Source organism: Homarus americanus, unplaced genomic scaffold (assembly GCF_018991925.1).
Source record: "Homarus americanus isolate GMGI-L3 unplaced genomic scaffold, GMGI_Hamer_2.0 scaffold31931, whole genome shotgun sequence".
Classification (NCBI taxonomy): Eukaryota; Metazoa; Arthropoda; class Malacostraca; order Decapoda; family Nephropidae; genus Homarus; species Homarus americanus.
Genome location: NW_024746359.1, coordinates 83659 through 105315, shown reverse-complemented (window position 1 = coordinate 105315; position 21657 = coordinate 83659). Strand labels below are relative to the sequence as shown.

Genomic DNA, 21657 nt, shown 5'->3' with positions numbered 1-21657 from the left:
ATCTCGTATCTGGTGGTAATGTCAACGTATCTAGTTAAGGTAGAGTCTCAGTGTTATGTTAATGTTATACTTGTTATGTTATTGTTATATTTGTTTGTTATTTTTCAAGGTTAATCTTTCTGAATCCCGTAACCGAAGCTACAGTCAGGAATATTCCCAGAAATCTGTAACAGGTTGACCTTTTTCTGCTTGGTGTAGTTAAAGGTCAGTGTGTGTGTAGGTGTGTGTGTGTGTGTGTGTGTGTGTGTGTGTGTGTGTGTGTGTGTGTGTGTGTGAAGACTCCCCTTGTGTTAGCGCCGACACCATAATTGAACAGTCGTAAAATGGTAACACCGCCCACTCTCACCACAGATCTTGATGGGACTGGTCAACTGGGCCCCAAGTCTTAACCTAACAGGCCCCAAACCTAACCTAACCGAGCCCTAACTAGGCTAACAGGGCCCTAACTTAACCTGAGTCCCCAAACCTAACTTAATTTAATCTAATAGAACCCTAACTTAAGCTAACAGGGCCCTAACTTAACCTGAGTCCCCAAACCTAACTTAATTTAATTTAATAGAACCCTAACTTAAGCTAACAGGGCACTAACTTAACCTGAGTCTCCAAACCTAACTTAATTTAATAGAACCCTAACTTAAGCTAACAGGGCACTAACTTAACCTGAGTCTCCAAACCTAACTTAATTTAATAAAACCCTAACTTAAGCTAACAGGGCACTAACTTAACCTGAGTCTCCAAACCTAATTTAATCTAATAGAACCCTAACTTAAGCTAACAGGGCCCTAACTCAACCTGAGTCCCCAAACCTAACTTAATTTAATCTAATAGAACCCTAACTTAAGCTAACAGGGCCCTAACTTAACCTGAGTCTCCAATCCTAACTTAATTTAATCTAATAGAACCCTAACTTAAGCTAACAGGGCCCTAACTTAACCTGAGTCCCCAAACCTAACTTAATTTAACCCTACTGGCCCCAAACCCTACCTGATGTGCTTTGGGCCCTATTAGGTTATAGGTGACGTTTGGTGGTTAGGTTTGGTTGGGTTTGGTTGGCTTAGAATTGGTGTAAGTAGGTTAGGTTAGGTTGGCTGGAGTTAAAATAAGTTGGGTTTGGTTCATTTGAGTTTAGTGATATTGTCTTAAGTTGGGTTGGGTTAGATTAAATTAGGTTGGATTAAGTTAAGTTAAAACGAATTAAGGTGGATTTTAGTTGAGTTGTCGTAGGTTAAGTTTGGCATATTGTAACTCAGATCCGGTTAACCTGCCTGCTCTAAAAATACCTTCACGCACGCACGCACGCACGCACGCACACGGCACCTACTGCTGGCACCTTTGATGTTTAGCGAGAGGGCCCTGGAGGTGGCACTTCCTCTCGACTCGGAAATAGCAAGAATCTGTCGTAATACACTTTTAAAAATGAGTCGTGGTTAGGTTAGGTTAGGCTTAGCTAGGTTAGGTTATGTTCGGTGAGGTTAAGTTAGGGATTAGGTTTGGATAGGTTAGGTTAGGGATTAGGTCAGGTTTGGTTAGGTTAGGTATGGTTAGGTTAGTGAGGGCTTTGAGACGTGTCCATTTAAACTGAACTACCATCACCATCACAATCATAGTGACGTCACCATCATCTCACCATTATTATTAAGTTTGGTACACCATCACTATCCTGGTCACTATCCCCTGGCGGCGGTCATATGGGATAGAGTGACTCAGCTCCCCCCCCCCCCAATATTGTTGACACACACACACACACATATACTAGTGATTGCTGGTGTGGGCCTCCTGTGTGTGTGTGTGTGTATACTATCATGTTGATATCTGTTAACCCAAGCAGTATATTCCTGTGTGCGTAATGAGGTTGTATTTAAGACGAGAAGTTGGTCGTACGTCAGTCAGCCAGACAGTGTGGACCACCGTGATGCGTGACGGACTTGTTCCGGCCTAAACTCGTACAGCATTTAAACTACTATGGATTAGTAACAGCAGCATTTAAACCACGATGGATTAGTAACAGCAGCATTTAAACCACGATGGATTAGTAACAGCAGTATTTAAACCACGACGGATTAGTAACAGCAGTATTTAAACCACGACGGATTAGTAATAAAAGTAGCTTGTATTTACGAGGTTACAATTTGGACTAGCTGTGGTAGTTACAATATATTAATAAAGACTCACATGAAGATTAGGCATCCCAGGGTCTTTATCTGCTGAAATTAGCGGGGTGGCTAATCTTCAGGTGATCTAATATGGCTAAAGATTAACCTACAAAATATTAACCAGGGAAAGTCATCATAAATTAGGCTAATGAGTCGAGTCACTACAAACCCCTTCCCTAGCTGTTGTTGTTGAGATAGTCGGCCTTTCCTAGCTGTGTTTACCTGTTCTCCTAGGCGTTGCGTGGGTCTCCAAGCACCCGGGGTCTCCAAACTACGGCATATTATCACGCTAATGTAACTTAATCCTGTCTAATTGCATTTTGAAGTTGACAAAAATTTACCCCATATAACTATATTTCATACTTGACCCTATATAGTTATTTACGGTTTATACAATATAACATTAATATAGCTTCCCAGCTTTATGATTAATCGTTAAATAAAGCTTAAATTTACCTTCAGCGAACTGGTAAGCTTGAGAGTAGGTGCACAGCTTTGGCCAGAACCATACGAGGCAGTATAGTGATTTATTTTGCTGCTGCTGTGTGTTGCAATCTTGAACAGCGCGTGTTGCATGCACTGGTCACTCACCTGACCTACATTGACATTCTGGAAGCTTGTACGGTCACCACGCAGAAATGTCACCACACACACACACACACACACACACACACACACACACACACACACACACACACACACACACGGACACGCAAATCTCATGTTGCTGTATACACCCTTGCCATGTTAATAAGACTCACGCCACACCCTTGCCATGTTAATAAGACTCACGCCACACCCTTGTCATGTCAATAAGACTCACGACACACCCTTGTCATGTCAATAAGATTCACGACACATCCGTCATGTCAATAAGACTCACGCCACACCCTTGTCATGTCAATAAGACTCACAACACACCCTTGTCATGTCAATAAGACTCACGCCACACCCTTGTCATGTCAATAAGATTCACAACACACCCTTGTCATGTCACTGTGGATCCCATCAGAGCACACCACATAAAGATAGTCTCTCAGAGGGCTAACACGTCGCATTATGGTCAATTAACTCTTGTGTCAGATACATGGTGGATGAAAGGAAATGGCTCAGTAAACCTTATGACAACTTCCTGCGTCTCTCGTTGGAAGTGATGAAAACCCACGCGTATGAGGGAGTGTACAGCGGAGTCTTTAAGCTGGCTATTTTATCTCTATTAAACTATGAAGGTCTTTCTCTTGTTAGTCACCCCTTAGAAACACACACACACACACACACACACACACACACACACACACACACACACACACACACAGTTAATGGTGTCAGGTTCTCGTATGGTCGATAATTATTATTAATCACTATGTATACGTGACACTAAAGGACAAAAAACAAAAACAAAAGAATGACGATAATAATAAGTCCCAGAAAGTGGTTCCAGGTAAGGCAGGTGAGGGTGTTACAGGTGTATTGAACCGTCAGTCAACTGGTGAGTGACGGTGACAATGATGGGTTTGTGTTGGGGAGTACTTTCACCCCTCCTTCTGGCCACACCCCCCCACCCAACCCTCCCCTCAGCTCACCCCACTTCACCCCACCTCACCTCCACCCTCCCCATCACGTCACTTCCACCCTCCTCATCTCACATCACTTCCACCCTCCTCATCTCACATCACCCCTCACACCTCACTTCCACCTCCTCATCTCACATCACTTCCACCCTCCTTAATCTCACCTCACTTCCACCCTCTCTTACCTGAACAAAAACCTTCACCCCCCCCCCGACACACACACACGGCTCACTTACTCAGAAACGTACAAACAGACGCTCGTTCAGAAGTACAGAAATAGCTACACGCAAGAGCCTCGGCATTAACGGACCTCACGCAGTCAACATACACTTGGCATCAAAATATTAACATGTTTAAGTTAACTTCTATTAATCAAGTGTTAATTTAATAGTATGCATATTTAACACCCTTGATAATGCAGGTCGCACTTGATTCCTTATACAATTCAAAACTAAGGTATTGGATTCCTTATACAATTCAAAACTAAGGTATTGGATTCTTTATACAATTCAAAACTAAGGTATTGGATTCCTTATACAATTCAAAACTAAGGTATTGGATTCCTTATACAATTCAAAGCTAAGGTATTGGATTCCTTATACTGTACAGCCACTCAAAAACCCCATAATGAACACTGTGACTCCTGTTGTCTTTGTAGGGTTGTCAAAATCCTTCGTCTGTTGTGTCATATTGTCTAGAATTAAAATGGTCACGATACTTTTTTTGGGGGCCATCTGATAAATCTCCTCCCTAGCTTATTTCATCTAAAGGTTAACTAACCCTATTCTAACCTCAGTCCGTCCTCAAGTTATAACACACCACCGTCCTCGAATCTTCCCTAACACATCCGAGTTTTCCCTAACACAGTAACACATTCCATCCTCGAATCTTCCCTAACACATCCCGTCCTCGAATCTTCCCTAACACACCCTCGTCCTCCCTAACACACCTCCGTCCTAACCTCTAAACACTGGCCAAGTTATCGTCAAATTTCCACCACAACTCCTGTTCATAGACTACTAAAAGTTATTATTATTAGACACATTGGTAACAACTCTGTATTCTCCTTGCCAAGTTACCCAGTTGGCATGGGTATGAAGAACACAGGGCACGTCACCAAATACCCCCACCCCCCACGATAGCCCCACCCCACCCCCACGATACCACCCCACTCCCACGATACCACCCCACTCCCACAGTTCGCCCCTATACTGTTATTGTCAGGTGTTAATGGCTCCGAGTCACTGATGTGTTGTTGTGGTTGGTATGTATGGGAAGGGAAATAAGGTTCATGAATACACAGAGTAAATGGTGTGCTTGAGTGGCTATGGGTGGAGACACACACACACACACACGTTGATCTATACATAATCACAATAGATACACACACACACATTGATACATACATAATCACACACACACACACGTAAACATCACTACTGAATACTATAAATAATTACATATATATCATACAAATGTCATGTTATCGGAATGTAAACTTCAGTTAAGTATGACATGCTAAATACCAGAGCCAAGATATTGCCTCCGTCAGTTGTATTTACAGAGAGACTCAGGTTAAGAAGGCGCAAGTCACTGTGGGGGAAACACTCTCTCGGTAGGTAGCGAGGAAGAGACGGAGGGGTGGAGAGGTTGCTAGGAAACACACCTACACTCACACTCAAGTTTCCTGGTCTTTAAATTATATTTTTCGCTGTTATATTCTTGCGCTGATTCACCTAAGAATTATTAAAGGTCCAGTTTGTAGTTAGCAAGGTTAATTATTCAGTCTATATGAAATCACAGTTACTGAGGGGAGGGGGGGGACCACAATGTTAAAATAAGCGGGTCGCCTCGGGAGTGATGGAAGGCTCCAGCACACGACGCTCCCAAGTCCAGGAAGTTCCAGTGTCGCTGACTGGAACGTGAGGATTTACTGTCTCACACACACTTGTCATGCCGCATCTCCATTACCGACACATTTTTCTGTTATCGAGTCTCAATTTTATATCAGTTTCAGTTAGGTATTATTAATAGAATTGAGAGAAATGTGATAAATGGCAGAAGTACGCACTGGGACCGACTCGCTGCACTACCAACTCAGTTGAGGTGGCCGGCTCGACTGGGTGATGACGTCACCTAGTATTACCAACACAACCACACTGCAGATGTCATAAAAATAATCCCCCCAGATCTTTTTAAAATAATTATAAATACAATTTACATACAAATTAAATAATTCATCACCATACAAACCTACCCCCTTGTGTAAATTATTTTCATTATAATATTTCTTGCCTCGTATTACCATTTAACCATAGTTTCCCTCTGGCAAAACTGCGGTAGCCTGGTAGGCCGCGTCACAGTGGGTCGCGCAGTGAAGATGTCTCACCCGCTGACTAAGGGGAACCATTCTGCCGTGAATTTCCTCGCTGCATTTTAAGTTTTAACCCAACAAACCTCATCACCACTTATTCACCACGCGTTTCTCTCTATTAAAACTCAAATAATAATTACTCTTAATTTGCCAGTATTGATAAACAAGATACAATCGTTTATATTTGTGCTAGTTATGTGTGCACGATTTATGGTACAAGGGTGTGATAAAATACAACATTGTTTATGAAAGGTGAACAAGAGATTAATGATGATGTCGCGTGGATAGACTGCAGGCGAGCCAGAGCGTTACGTCACCAACTCCAAACGTGAGTGTTATTGATGAAAAAAAAGACCATGCCCATTCCCCTTTTTCTGCCACGCCCATTCTCACTACCACGCCTACCGTCTTTACTATCACGCCCACTACCTCCCACTATCACGCCCATCACCCCACCCCCCCCCCCTACCACACCCACACACAGTAGTAAAAGGTGTACTGTAGGTAAGGCCAAGAGTGTGTTTATTTTTTAACATATACCTGAGAGAGAGAGCCAAGATCAGTAACGTAAAGTGTGTACAGTAAACCCTCCATATAGCGGACTTCTCTCTCCGCATAATCCGTTAGATGGAGGTTTCTCACATAACGTACCTTCGATATAACGGAATTTCGTCTCTATATACCGGTAGTTCATTAGATGGAGGTTTCTCACATAATGTACCTTCGATATAACGGAATTTCGTCTCTATATACCGGTAGTTCATTAGATGGAGGTTTCTCACATAATGTACCTTCGATATAACGGATTTTTCTCTCTTATAGTCCGTTAAATTCACTGTAACTATGACCTAATGAACGGTGCTTTGAAAAACTAGTCATTTAAAGGCACCCTGAGCCATTTATTAACACCTGGTATAGTTAAAACCTCTACAATAGTTTCACAAAAGCATCGAGTCTGACCTACACTTCCTGTATTTGTTATAGTACAGCCATATAACCCGCGAAGTGTTTGAATATACAGTAGTGATGTGTGTTAGACGAATTTAGATATAGGCGCCAGATAGGTAAACACTGATACGGAAATAAGAGTAGTGGATGAGTGGAACAAGTTACCAAACATCATCATTAACTCGAACACGCTGGGTAGCTTTAAACATAGGTTGGATGGATATATGAGCGATGGGGATTGGGTGTAAACGGGACTGCCTTGTATGTCACTGCAGTTTCCTCACCCGATAAATAAACACCCTAACACTACCTGGTGGGGTTAGGTTAGGTTAATCCCCAGGTACAATAAGCTGGGAGGGGAGGTAATGCTTGAAGAATTGTGGACCAGACGAGGGGTTGTTAGCAGACTGTGCGGGCAGGTCATAGGGTAGTGGTAGGAATTGCGTTGCGTGACAGACCCTTAGACAGCGTGAAATATCTCCTCCCAAACCAGACAACACACATCCAATTCTCATGACAGTGGCTGCTGGGTGAGGACGATGACTTAACCCTTTGAATACGATGACCTAACCCTCTGAGGACGATGATTTAACTCCTGAAGACGATGACTTAAGCCATTGAGGATAACTTAAACCCGTTGAGGACGATGAGTTAACCCTTTGAATACGATGACTTAACCCTGAGGACGATGATTTAACCCCTTGATGACGATGTCTTTATACTTTGATTACGAAGATCTTTTCCGTTGAGTACAATAACACTATACTCAGGTTAAATCATTGTACTCAGAAAGGTTAAACCATAATATCCCAAGAAGTTAAACCATCGCACTCAAAAAGGTTAAACCATCGCACTCAAAAAGGTTAAACCATCGCACGCAAAAAAGCTGCCATCGTCCTCAACGTGTTAATATATACCACGAAGAAATAGAGACCTGGTGTGTGTCAATACCGAACAGTTCAATTAGACGTGAGGGTTTTAGCAAGGTGTAACTCATTGATCTATAACACCACACTAATACCACACGATCCTTTGAATATAAGATGAATCATAGTCGATATACTTCTCACTTCTCCCATACCAGCCAGGAACACCACACACCACCACCACAGTTCAGGAAAAGCTCTCGTGTTGTTCACCTTAGCGACCTGCAAGGAAGCCCCCAATAATATGCCCGGCTGACTTGAAGCACAAACGGCAAGCATGCGTCGTGGGGTCGCGTCTCCGTCCTCTCAACCCTGACTTAGAAGATGTCCTAAGCGCCAAGATGTCTTAAGCCTTAGAAAAACCTCGAAGCTGCGTTTAGGAGATATTATCGACGCGGTTTCTTAATCTCTCCACAACCGCTAGGAGAAATTAACCTGGGATAGTGAGATAGAATTAACCCCTCAGGAAGGAGTCTTTAAAACAGACCTTCATTTCAGCACTTACTATCGTTATTGGCCTTGACCTTCAGGAGTACAGAGGACTTCACAATAGCCCTCGTGGTTAAGTGTGTGTTTGGCGCCCTTCTGGCAGGAACTTAGGATCACCTGAAGATTACCACCCTCAGCTTATTTCATCTGATTTGACACCCCAGCTTATTTCATCTGATTTGACACCCCCAGCTTATTTCATCTGATTTGACACCTCAGTTTATTTCATCTGATTTGACACCCCAGCTTATTTTATCTGATTGGACACCCCAGCTTATTTTATCTGATTAGAAAGCTCATTTACAGTGAGGGGCTCAGTCAGATTTCATATGTTGAGAGAAAGTGAGAGAAAAGGATAGACAAATTCCAGCCAGTCTTATTCGTCCGTCACACACACACACACACACACAACACACACAACACACACACACACGACTGATAACCTGCGAACTGAAATCGTGGATACAAGACGTGGTAGGTTATACTCTCTCTCTCTCTCTCTCTCTCTCTCTCTCTCTCTCTCTAGGTGAAAATAAAAGGTTAAGGAAACAGCTATACTTCCGGGCCAGACTGCCGTTGTGGGGCGCCAAGGATAGGGGTCAGCTATTGATCCATCCTCCAACTCTCCCTGTTAGAGCCTGACTGTGGCGCCCTACTGGAGGTCAGGGTCTGTACCTTGATTGTGTACTGATTGGTAAGAACAAGCCACGCAGGACTCGAACACATGACATGGTGGAGAGAGATAACACATGTCACTGCTGTATCACTACCAATAACGTGGTGTTTTACGTTAGGTACCAACACCCATAGTCAGAATTAGTCTGGAAACTGGTACTGGGGGGAACTTGTGGAAACTGGTACTGGGGGGAACTTGTGGAAACTGGTACTGGGGGGAACTTGTGGAAACTGGTACTGGGGGGAACTTGTGGAAACTGGTACTGGGGGGAACTTGTGGAAACTGATACTGGTGATTTTTTCAATGTCTTCACTATTATTCACTGGATCCTTTACATATAATGGATAGGTGGATGGGTGATTGGATAGGCAGATAGCTGGATGGATAAATAGATAGATATATATAGAAGAATTGATAGATATATAGATTGATTAATAGACAGACATACAGATATTCAGTAAAATCGCCATAATAATCCACAATTAGTTCACCTTGTTTATAGACAATGTGTGAATAGTGGACTGTATTAATAATATTCACCAATACGAGTTAAACTGGTTTCGTCGCTCCCCTGCCAGTTTAAGACGCGGCTTGACCTCTGTGGTTTGGTGGGGAGGGAGGGAAAAATTCGTGGAAATCTCTCCCTAGTTAATGTTCCTTTCATGGTTATCAGATAAAGTAATATTTTTCGTTTATATACGCTACATAACACGTCCATGCACACCCAAGCTATATTAATAATTATAGATATAAAATTGAATGGGATCGATGCCTTTCCTCTTTGATCACGGACAAATAACGGCAATGAGATCCAACACCAACCAGGAGACTAGGGGTATCCAACTGTCGGTACCTTATGGAAGAGAAAGCTAGAGGGAGCTTTCCTTCCCTGCCATCTGCTTTACTAAATTTTCTTCCTCTTGTATTTACATTTATTACACTAATTCCACATAATTGACTGAGTAAATATTTGTCTATATGATTTCGAAATTAGCAATACTGGTTCAAATAATACTTGTCTTCATATTATTTTCTGTCACATACGTTATATTAGTATTTTTCTTCTTCTTTAAACTGTAACTCAAAGTACACGGTAGGAATTATTTAATGGTAAACAGTTACACACACAAATTTGAACAGACCGACTCTAGACCGAACACTTCAAGAACAGAGCCCAAACTACCGCCTTGTGGGATGACTGTGACGCCACCACCTCAGCTTCCAACCCCACCCAGGGTCTCAGTTGCCAAGCCGTAAATAAAGCCATTTTATAACTAATAACTGAACTCGTGTTATGAGACAGTCATAATTAACCGTATTTTAATATTAAATTTAAATTATACTTTTTATTTTTTCAGTATATTGATTTACGATTTAATTATATATGTATTTGTTGTTGAAGATATTATTGTAATTATAAGAATGTTGCCAACTTAGAAGAGACGCGCTTTCCACCACCTGGTCGTCTCATTCTTTGCTTACCAACACAATATCCCACCATTCTTTAACGTTTTCTCGTATCTACAAAGGCGTTTACCGGTACATGAGCCAAATTTTATCAACAATTAATATACACAAAAATTTTAACTGCGATAAATATGACCTACAAAGTTCATAAGAGTTACTGAGATATAAAAAATGATTCCCGGGGGGTGACAACGACGCACCTTGCAGTCTCTCTGAGTGATGTGATTGGTTGAGGGAGGCGTGGGCAGCGGTTATTTACATGTGTGACGTCATGTCTAGATCGTGATTGGTGGAGGTGGACACTGACGTCACTCACTTGCTCCAGGTGAGTGTGGGAGGTCATCACTTGCCACTGCATTAAATATACTTAAGTTAAATGGACATAAAGATTAATAGATCCAGGATAATACTCGAAATTAATCAAAATATACGTCAAGCAACAAGACAAACTAGATTTAATAAGAAAGGAAGTCCACATCCGGGGTCTGGCTTTTAGTTTATTGCTGTTAAAGATCCAGGAATACCAATAGCCTGTGGGGGGAATTTAAGGAGCATTTGCATTCCCGAGACTGACTTAGTTATACACAAGTGAACCGTAACATGGAGGGGTGGAATACAAACACATCCCGAGGTTAACGATCAATGAAGAGCTAAAATCGACAGCTTTTATTTGTATATTAAACGAATATTACATTCTTGATGTTGTTATTGTTTACATGAGCTTATCTATTAATAGGACTTTTATTAATATAGGTGACGATGCAAGCGTTCATGACACTACCAAGAGAGTCAAATGAGTGTCTCCGTTTTCTCTTATACTAAAAAACAGGGATAACTGATTTATTTTTGCATAGCTGGTTTGTGATATATTGCAGTGTTGGTAAATTCTTCATGCAAGTTTATATTGGTTTATAAAGTACAATACAGTGCAGGTATATGTATAATAATATACATATACAGAGAGGGTATACAAGCAATATTCATAGCCACTGCAGGTATACACACAATATACATAGGCACTGCAGGTATACACACAATGGTAAACAGTAAGTGATTTTGACCAATGAAAACCCGAGTCAGCTATTGAAGGTGTATTGCCATTGTGGTCATATTGAACGTTTGTAATAAAAAGGACGCCCACTGCCATACGATAACCGCCCACCGCCACATTAACCCCACCGCCCGTGATAGCCACCCACCACCCCACCATAGCCACCCACCGCCCCACCATAGCCACCCACCGCCCCACGATAGCCACCCACCGCCCCACGATAACCACCCACTATAGCCAGCCCTTACAACTAGAGGGGAATTGAGGTAAGCTTAGGTTAGGTAAGCTGGAGTAAGGTGAAGCTTCCCACGGTATTTAAACTACTACTACTCCCTCACAAACATTTACTTAAACTATTTTGCAAGTAGTAGTAGTAGTAGTAGTAGTAATAATCAGATATATGAACAATGAACAGAAACACGTTCTATTTGCAAGACGACAGATTATTGTTGTTATTTTTTGACATATTTAAGTTCGCATCTGCCATACATACATTCATACATACATACATACATACATACATACATACATACATACATACATACTCTTAGACTTACATAAACAAATAATAACCACATTGTTGGAACTACATACGAAAAATAAATAATTCTTTAACTTTAAGAAGAAATTATATTAGTAGTTTTCTCTTCAAATTACATTATATAATTATCATCATAGACAAAAAATTATTATTAAACGTAAGAAAAAATATAATCGTTTTGGCTTTAGATTATATTTGTTTAAATAATTGGGATTTATGCTCCATCTTGGAATTATATTTACGTGAATAATTAATTATTTTAACGGGATAATAACGAGTTGGGTAACATAGAGGATATTGAAAGACTGTATATAGTATTTTTATTTACATATATTGAGGAAAATTGTCTGGCAGTTTGGCGTCATGATGTTATAATTATGTTAAATGGTAATAATGGGGCCATGTTAATTTTATCACGAGTCGACGATGAGTTAAAATGTTAAATAATGGTAAAATTTTGTAATGAAAAAATAGTGATGTAAGGAAACCAGTGATCAATCTTAACTTACCAATAGTATACTTAATGTTCATATGGATAATGGATACGTAGTGTTAATATGAATACTGTATACGTGGTGTTAATATGAATACTGTATGAGGTGAATAATGATAACATTTTACTATTGAATATTATAAGACTATGAACATTACACTATACCGATATTAATACACGTACAAATACCAGTTATCAATGTGTGTGGTTTTTTTTTCACGTAAATATCTCCGGCAATAATAGTCTACCCTGTGTCATACTCACGTTGGCGTCTCACCAAAGAAAATTGACATTCTGGCGGCGTCTTGGGGCAATCCACGCTGAAAGGGGGAGAATATTATTGTTTATTGTCTCAAGAGGGTTAGGTGTGTGTGTGTGTGTGTGTGTGTGTGTGTGTGTGTGTGTGTGTGTGTGTGTAGTTTAGCCACACGCTGGGGCGGATCTAGGGGTATCCTGGGGGTCCGGACTCCCCCTGCCATCAGAAAATTTCAATAACCTTTCTTTAATGTAGTATCATACTCAGGTGTTTTTGTATCGTAAAAAATAATCACTATTGACCTCAGAATATATCTTAATATCAAGTGCTTCAAAATTACGTCAAAATGCTCATGATAATTAGATTAGAAAAAAAAAGTCAGGGGGTCTTACAGCTCCCTTCCCCCTAACTGGGTGGGCTCACTTTGCTCGCCATGTTCCCCCCATCCACAACTTCTTGGACCCCCCTTTTGATATTCCTGGATCCGCCCCTTGACACTTAGCGACACACTACACACGCCTCCGTACGACCAAGTGGAGTAGTTTAGCACACAGGCTTTCTCACCCCTAACTCTTCAGTATAAATAGACTACCTAGGCCCAGTTCGGTAGCCACGCCGTATAATAGGTCTTTCCCACGTGTTTCCATTAGGGCGGCTGATTCATCACGTCTCTGTGGAGTTGGGGGCCCAGACCACAGAGGGCAGGGCTGTTGTCTTGATGATGGCTTGTCATTAAACAGTTTATTCCGAGGAACAGCGCTGTTTATGGTGTGTGTGAGAGAGAGAGAGAGAGAGAGAGAGAGAGAGAGAGAGAGAGAGAGAGTATATGTAAGAGAGTGTGTGTGTGTTTATAAGGGTGGCGGTGACACACACACACACACACACATGTTCCTTGTGCATGAAATACTTCTCTTGCCTTTAATGTTTGTGATAATTAAGTATAGGATTGTAGTGATTTGTGGTAATAATGGTAATAAAAATAGTAATAATAGTAATGAGACTAGAAGTAATGCCATTTAATAGGTGCGGTCTATTGTTAAATGAGGGAAAAATAGATTCACAAACTAGGGTGTCTAATCTTCAGGTAATCCCTTAATTTTTACTATCTTTTCCTTGGTTATCGCTGCCGTGTGGCTGACTGGTGGGCCTCGCAACCAGCTGTAAGGAGAGAGAGAGAGGGAGGGGGTCGGATTAAGGCTATATTCGGATTACGGATATATTCGGATAAAGGATATATTCGGATTAAGGATATATTCGGATTAAGGATATATTCGGATTAAGGATATACCCTGATTAAGGTTATATTCGACTTTAGGATATGTTCGAATTTGTGATTTCTTCGGATTACGGATACGTTCGGATAAGTAATGGTCCGGTTAAAAAGAACGGTAATGAAGCACTTTATACAATTACTCTGCACGTGAAAGGAGACACCACTAGTACCTGTAATAATTGTAATAAATATTTAGCGAGTTAAGGCAATTTATTTATGTGTGACTCACTATTTTACAAGTGATTAAGTTCATTTGTGAATCTTAATGAACTTGTACTTGACCCAAGATTCAAGGGTAGATTAAAGTGAATGCTCTCTCTCTCTCTCTCTCTCTCTCTCTCTCTCTCTCTCTCTCTCTCTCTCTCTCTCTCTCTCTCTCTCTCTCTCTCTCTCTCTCTCTCTCTCTCTCTCTCTCTCTCTCTCTCTCTCCCCAAACCTAACAACTTTTAATAAACAATAAAGCTTAATATCACTACGAATTTTAAACACACAAAAGCTTTAATATGCAGCTTGAGACTCGTACACAGGACACAAAGGCTTAGTGTGCTTTAAGCTTTCCCCTTACCAGAGTACATCTTTAAAGTCCTGCCAGAAATGCAGCCCCGGGAGCCGATTTATTTTGGACGTTGACACCAGACCTCAGCTGGTACCATAGGGGCCAGCTTAGGCACCCCCAGCTTATGTCAACTGAAGATTAGACACCCCAGCTTATGTCAACTTGGACAGACACCCCAGCTTATGTCAACTTGGATAGACACCCCAGCTTATTTTAAATGAATGTTGGACACCCCAGCTTATTTTAAATGAAGATTGGGCACCCAGCTTATGTCACTTGAAGATTAGACACCTCAGATTATTTTTCCTTACGATTAAACACTAAAGTCTAAACAAAAATTAATTTGACCCAACCAATCCCAACCCAATCTAACTAATCCCAACCAATCCCAACCCAACCAATCCCCAATCCCCAACCCAATCTAACTAATCCCAGCAAGCCAATCCCAACCCAATCTAACTAATCCCAACCAATCCCAACCCAACCAATCCCCCAGGTAACGTTAAGGTGTTTAATCGAGGTGAAATAAGCTGAGTGTGGGGGGGGGGCTAATCTTCAGGTGATCCTCTAATACCTGGAGTGATTCTTACGTGACTCAAACACTAGTCGTGGAAGTCTTGTACCGGTGGTGGTGTGGCGCTGGAGTGTATATATAGTATACTGTCGAGCTGTAATATTTTGTACTGTTATTTATGTATCGAAAATTTTGTACCAATTTTTGTGAGCGAAATATTTAATAGCTTTTTTTTTTAGTGCCAACACCTTATTTAGTGTATAATGTATAGTACAGGATTTAATTTTTGATTTTCGTACAGCAGCTAGTTTGTTGTGCACCTCATATTCATAGTTTGACGGGAGAGCTAAATGATTACAGAAGGTGTGTATAGCAGTCCTCAGTGGTCAGGATATTATGGCATTGAATGTTACAGAGTATTTCAAATAATTTTTTTTGTTTCGTTCTGTACATAAAGGGTAACTTATTCACAACTGCGTGAGTACAGGAGTGTGAAGCAGTATGTCTGGCCGCATACTTTGTTATTCACATTTGCTTGAGAGGTATTCAAGTACATAGTGTGTTTGGTTCTATACATGGGAACTGATATAGCTACAAGTGTCAAAAAAGTGGATACAGTCTTAATATGTCGGCTATCTTGCCATTAGAGATAAAATTTTGTGCCAATGTATACACAGTGTGCTTGGATCTGTCCCTAAAAGGTTCTATCTTCTCAAAGTCTAAGACATATTGTTCGAGTGTGTGGCCATATGTCTGGCCACACACATTTTACATTTAGTCTTGTTCACATCTGCCTGGGGAACACACATCTGCTTGAGGAACATACTGCCAGAGGTACTTATATCCTAACCTTAGTCTAGCGGTGACAACATCTTGTGATCTAGTGATCTTGTTACTTGCTCTATATACACGTTTCACTGGATACATCTCGTCGTGGTAAACAATGGATTGACTTGTGACTGTTTGCACTTGTCTACTGGCCTCAAATTCACCAACAAGTTCTTATCTGATTACAGTTTTAAGGATTATTTTCGGCAGAACTAAAGTGTATTGAATAATATGTGTTGGACGCGGGTTTAGCCAAGGCATCAATACTTGTCACCTAGTGTACAGCACGTAGGAGACCTCACCTAGTGTATATCACATAGGAGACCTCACCTAGTGTATAGCACATAGGAGACCTAACCTAATTTAAAACACACACAGCCCCTCACCTAGTGTATCGTTGTAGTAACTCAGAAGTGTATCCAGCACTAGGCGTCACCACTCAGTATAGTAGCACCAGTAGTAGTACCTCCACCCCGTCACTGCTGCTAGAAATAGTTGAGTATAGTTGTAGGTCAGTTAGCCCCGTCTGCAGCCTCCTCCGTACGTTCACCGCACTGCCACAGGGGTAACTGAGGAAGGGAAGGGAGGGACTGAGGGAGGTGCCGAGGGAGGGAAGGGAGGGAAAGGAGGGGCCAAGGGAGGGACCGAGGGAGGGACCGAGGGAGGGAAAGGAGGGACCGAGGGAGGTGCCGAGGGAGGGAAAGGGGGGGACCGAGGGAGGGGACACAGCACGCTTTATACACACTCTCCCCTCTTCTTTTTTCCTCTTCCTTTCCTTCTCTCCCTGACTCCCGCCTCAATTGCCAGTTATTCAAATTTGTTGTTGTTTTTTTATTTTTTTTTCACTCGAGTTTTCCCTCAAATGGTACTGTTATACATGACATTTCCCCGTTAATGGTACTATGTTACGTGTTATTTCCCTGTTAATAGTGCAATGTTAAAATTTCCCCCCCCCCCGTCCGAGTATATTTGGGTTACAGACACAAACGAATATTGCTGCTAACTTAATGTAGTGTTTTGTGTGATAACAAGTGTGGATAACATAGGAGCAGCCACCTGAAGTTTGTTATGTTAGACTCCTGTGTTTACTCGAGGATAGGGGCGCACGGGGGGGGTCTTTTGCTGTGTTAAGTCTGTTTTAATCTGTTTACCATTTGGATACTGTGATTATTTTCCCATGTGCCAGGAGAATCATAGTTAAATATAAGCATAGTAGGAGTAGCGGCAGTAGTGGTGGTGGTGGTGAATTGTTTGAGTTATAGTTATCACCTGGAGATTAGGACCCCCTTTGTTATTTGATGATTAAACACATTATAATGCAATTTGGGGATTTAGGTTAGGTTAAGATAGGTTTGGTTAGGTTAGGATATGTTTGGTTAGGTTAGGTTTGGGTTGATTAGGATAGGGTAGGTCTGGTTTAAGTTTGGGTAGGTTTGGTTAATTTAGGTTAGGTGTGGTTTAGTTAATTTAGGTTAGTGTCTGGTTTAAGTTAGGTTAGGTTTGAGTGCAGTGAATAAGATAACTTGAATACCTTGAGTACAATCCAGTCCCCAGAGTACAGTGTTTAAGTTCAGTGAGTACGATATCATGTTGCCTAAAGGAAGATGTTCTTGTACTCAAGAGGTTAATTCACTGTTGTCAAGAGTTTAAAGTCTACGGTGTAATAGATTGCTCCTTAACCCCAGCAGACAGAGAGAGAGAGATTTGGCGGACTTCCAAGGATGACGTGTACCATCTGTTTTTTATAAAAAGATGCTCGGGTTTTTTTTTATGCGAGATGCTCGCTTGTTTTTTAGGTGAGATGCTCGTTTGTTTTTTATACTTTAGAACCTCATTTGACTTTTTCGTAAATGCTCATTTGTTTCTTGCTCAAAGTATCATGTGACAGTCTTTTGTTTATGGTTGTTAGAGTTGGTGGTTGTATCATCAGGAGGTAAACAATCGTACTCAAGGGGTTAAGCCATCGTACTCGAGGGTTAAATGATGACACTGACGGGGCTAAAACATCGCACTCAAGGGGTTAAACCGGGTTAACTATCGGGCTCAATGGGTTAAACACTCGTACTCAAGGGGTTAAACACTCTTACTCAAGGGGTTAAACACTCGTACTCAAGGGTTAAATCATGACACTTGAAGGGGTAAAAGAGAGAGTGGGGTCGCCTCGCTTTAACCAGCTGTGATAACTGGGTAATTAAAACCATGTAGAAGTTGGGTGCAGAAGTGCAGTGTTGGAGTGGTGTTGGTGTGGTGTTGGAGTGGTGTTGGGGTAGTGTTGGAGTGGTGTTGGTGTAGTGTTGGAGTGGTGTTGGTGTAGTGTTGGAGTGGTGTTGGGGGTAGTGTTTGGTATGTGTGGAAGCCGTGTCAGTCTGTGTAAAATGGACTGTCCTAAATTCACAAACACTTAAGTTAATAGTTACACTCGAAGTTGCTAAGTCTTAAGTGTGTCTCAACCTCCATAAGTGTGTAATATCATTGTTACACTCGAAGTTGCTAAGTGTAAGTGTGTCTCAACCCCCATAAGTGTGTCATGACTCGGGTTAACCTTGTGAGACACTGTTGCAATGCTTCTCCTGTAGGGGTTATGTCATGTTGACTTGGTAATATATACAATGATCCCGTCGACTGTCTCACTAAGGCTGAAAGCTGCCACAGGGAGTCACTCTCAGGACATTGCTACAGGGAGTCACTGTTACTTGCCACAGGGAGAGTCACTGTTACTTGCCACAGGGAGAGTCACTATCAGGAACTTGCCACAGATAGAGTCACCGTCAGGAACTTGCTGCAGGGAGTCACTGTTACTTGGCACAGGAGAGTCACTGCTGGCACAGGGAGAGTCACTGTTACTTGCCACAGGGAGAGTCACTATCAGGAACTTGCCACAGATAGAGTCACCGTCAGGAACTTGCTGCAGGGAGTCACTGTTACTTGCTACAGGGAGTCACTGTTACTTGCCACAGGGAGAGTCACTGTTACTTGCCACAGGGAGAGTCACTGTTACTTGCCACAGATAGAGTCACCGTCAGGAACTTGCTGCAGGGAGTCACTGTTAATTGGCACAGGAAGAGTCACTGTCACTTACTTTCGATTGACTTTAACTCCTCTTGGACGTAAGTCACTTAAATAAACTCCACTCATTACTTATAATTATTGCACTTGACACTTATATATAATGGATACACTTACGACGATGACACTTAACACATTACTTATACACTTATATCATTCCAGTACAATTTACCAAATTCCAATAGACTTAACACATTCCAGTACATATAAAAATGCCGTTTACACATACCCGTGAGATTTATAGTGAAGATATTGATCCCGTCCCGTACAGTATATCCAGTTATCGAAACACGTGTACTAGGGAGCAGTATATCGTGACAACCTTCCTCTCCTCACTCTACACACATACTGACGACTGACCAAAGTAACTCGGGTCGGGTCTCAGACGGCGGAGGAACACAAAGGCTGAGCAAGGCGGCAAGCAATATGGAATGTAAATAAATGCTTTGGCTACACCAGATGGACGGACTCTCTCTCTCTCTCTCTCTCTCTCTCTCTCTCTCTCATTGTTTCCCCATACTCAAGGGGTTAAATCATCATACTCTAGGGGTTAAATCATCATACTCTAGGGGTTAAATCACCATACTCAAGGGGTTAAATCATCATATTCAAGGGGTTAAATCACCATAATCAAGGGGTTAAATCATCATACTCAAGGGGTTAAATCATCATACTCAAGGGGTTAAATCATCATACTCAAGGGGTTAATTCATCATATTCAAGGGGTTAAATCATCATACTCAAGGGGTTAAATCATCATACTCAAGGGGTTAAATCATCATACTCAAGGGGTCTAGCAAGAGATTCTTAAATAAAACGGATTATAAAACACATGGTAAACTGTCGTAAATTTATTGACGTAATTCAGAAACAGTAATTAGTGATATTGACAAAAGTTTTTATAATATAATTGGATCACCTGAGGATACCCCCATGGTCCTCCCTTCATATTATAACCTGATAATTATCGACAGGTAAGGGTTAAGTTAGGTTAGATTAGGTTTGGTTAGATTAGGTTTGGTTGGGTTACGTTAGGTTGAGTTAACTTAGATTTGGTTAGATTAGGTTGTGTTGGGTAAGATTATGGTAGGGTAGGTTAGGTTAGGCTGATAAAATTATGTTAGATCCGGGCCTGTCAGGTTAGGTTACAGTTAGGTCAGGTCAGGTGAAGTTAAAGATAGATTAGTTCAGGTTAAAGTTTGTTTAGTTTAGTCCAGGTTAAGTTAGATAAGGGTAGGCTTAGTTATAAGGTGGATACTATTCAGGTTAACTATGGTAGGTGGCGAATCTTCAGGTGATCCAAAAATTTAATCACAGTTAATATAATTTAACATAGATATTAATGAAGGACTTAATAACTACAGAATAATATTTAATGGTTTAGTGAGTTAATTATATTATAAGATATTATTTAGTGAATTATATACGTATATGAAGGAAATACAGGGTGGTGTATAAATTATTTTACTGAGTTTTGGTTAACAGATGCGTTGTTCGCAGTAAAACTTATGCACCACCCTGTACACTATGTTGATATTTGTGTTTGTATCTTGATTTGTAAACAGTCCAAAAAAGTATCTTTACGGAGAGGTGATCAATGAACCCCATAATGAACACTGTGACTCCTGTTGTCTCGGTAGGGTTGTCAAAAACCTTCATCCGTTGCATCATATTATATCACCCAAAATGGTCTAGATACTTTTTTTGACTGCTTATATACCCAGTTTATATTGTGATAAATTAAACAAAAGAACATTACAAGTCGTATATATTAATTTTTTTAACTTGTATTATATAAATACAACAAAATACAACTATACAATGCAAATATAGATATATACAACTTAATACACAAGAATGCCAGTATTTTATAAGTATGGTTAGAGTTTTAGTATTATTGATAAAGTATAAGTAATAGAAGTATGTATAAGTGAGGATAGGTGCTGATGTTACTTATAGGCCAAGTAGAAGTAATATTAGTAGTATTTATAAGTGGTAGGAGGAAATAGTATTAATATATAGTTTAAAGAAATATAGCAGTTATTAATGATATATCTTTTATGTGGTACTTCATATATGCAGTGCCCTATATGTGGTGCCTTCTATATATGGCACCCTATATGTGGTACCCTATATATGGCACCTTATATGTGGTACCCTATATATGGCACCCTATATGTGGTACCTTATATGTGGTACCCTATATGTGGTACCCTATATGTGGTACCTTCTACATGGTACCTTATATACAGTACCCTTTATATATCAATGTCTTCTAGCCTTTAGTCCGTATATATATAACAATTACTAATGATTTAAAACATTTATATACATATATTTCAGTAGATATACCATATATCAGGACATATAACAAGTACGGCGTGTTTATACTTACAAATGACGGTAGTTAGGGATTGAGGCCACTTATTGGTCGGCTTAGTGAGTGACGTCATTCGAGGTCGTTAGGAGAGGTTG

General features: G+C 40.8%; 1 protein-coding gene across 1 annotated transcript in view; it reads right to left on the bottom strand.

Annotated features, from left to right (window-relative positions):
- The window catches only part of LOC121879213 (spidroin-1-like), a 52455-nt gene extending 46582 nt beyond the window's left edge, over positions 1–5873 (bottom strand). The window contains exon 1 of the mRNA XM_042385809.1: positions 5796–5873. The gene's annotated coding sequence lies outside the window, so the exon portion shown is untranslated. The remainder of the gene's footprint in view (positions 1–5795) is intronic.
- Between the last annotated feature and the right edge of the window lie 15784 nt (positions 5874–21657).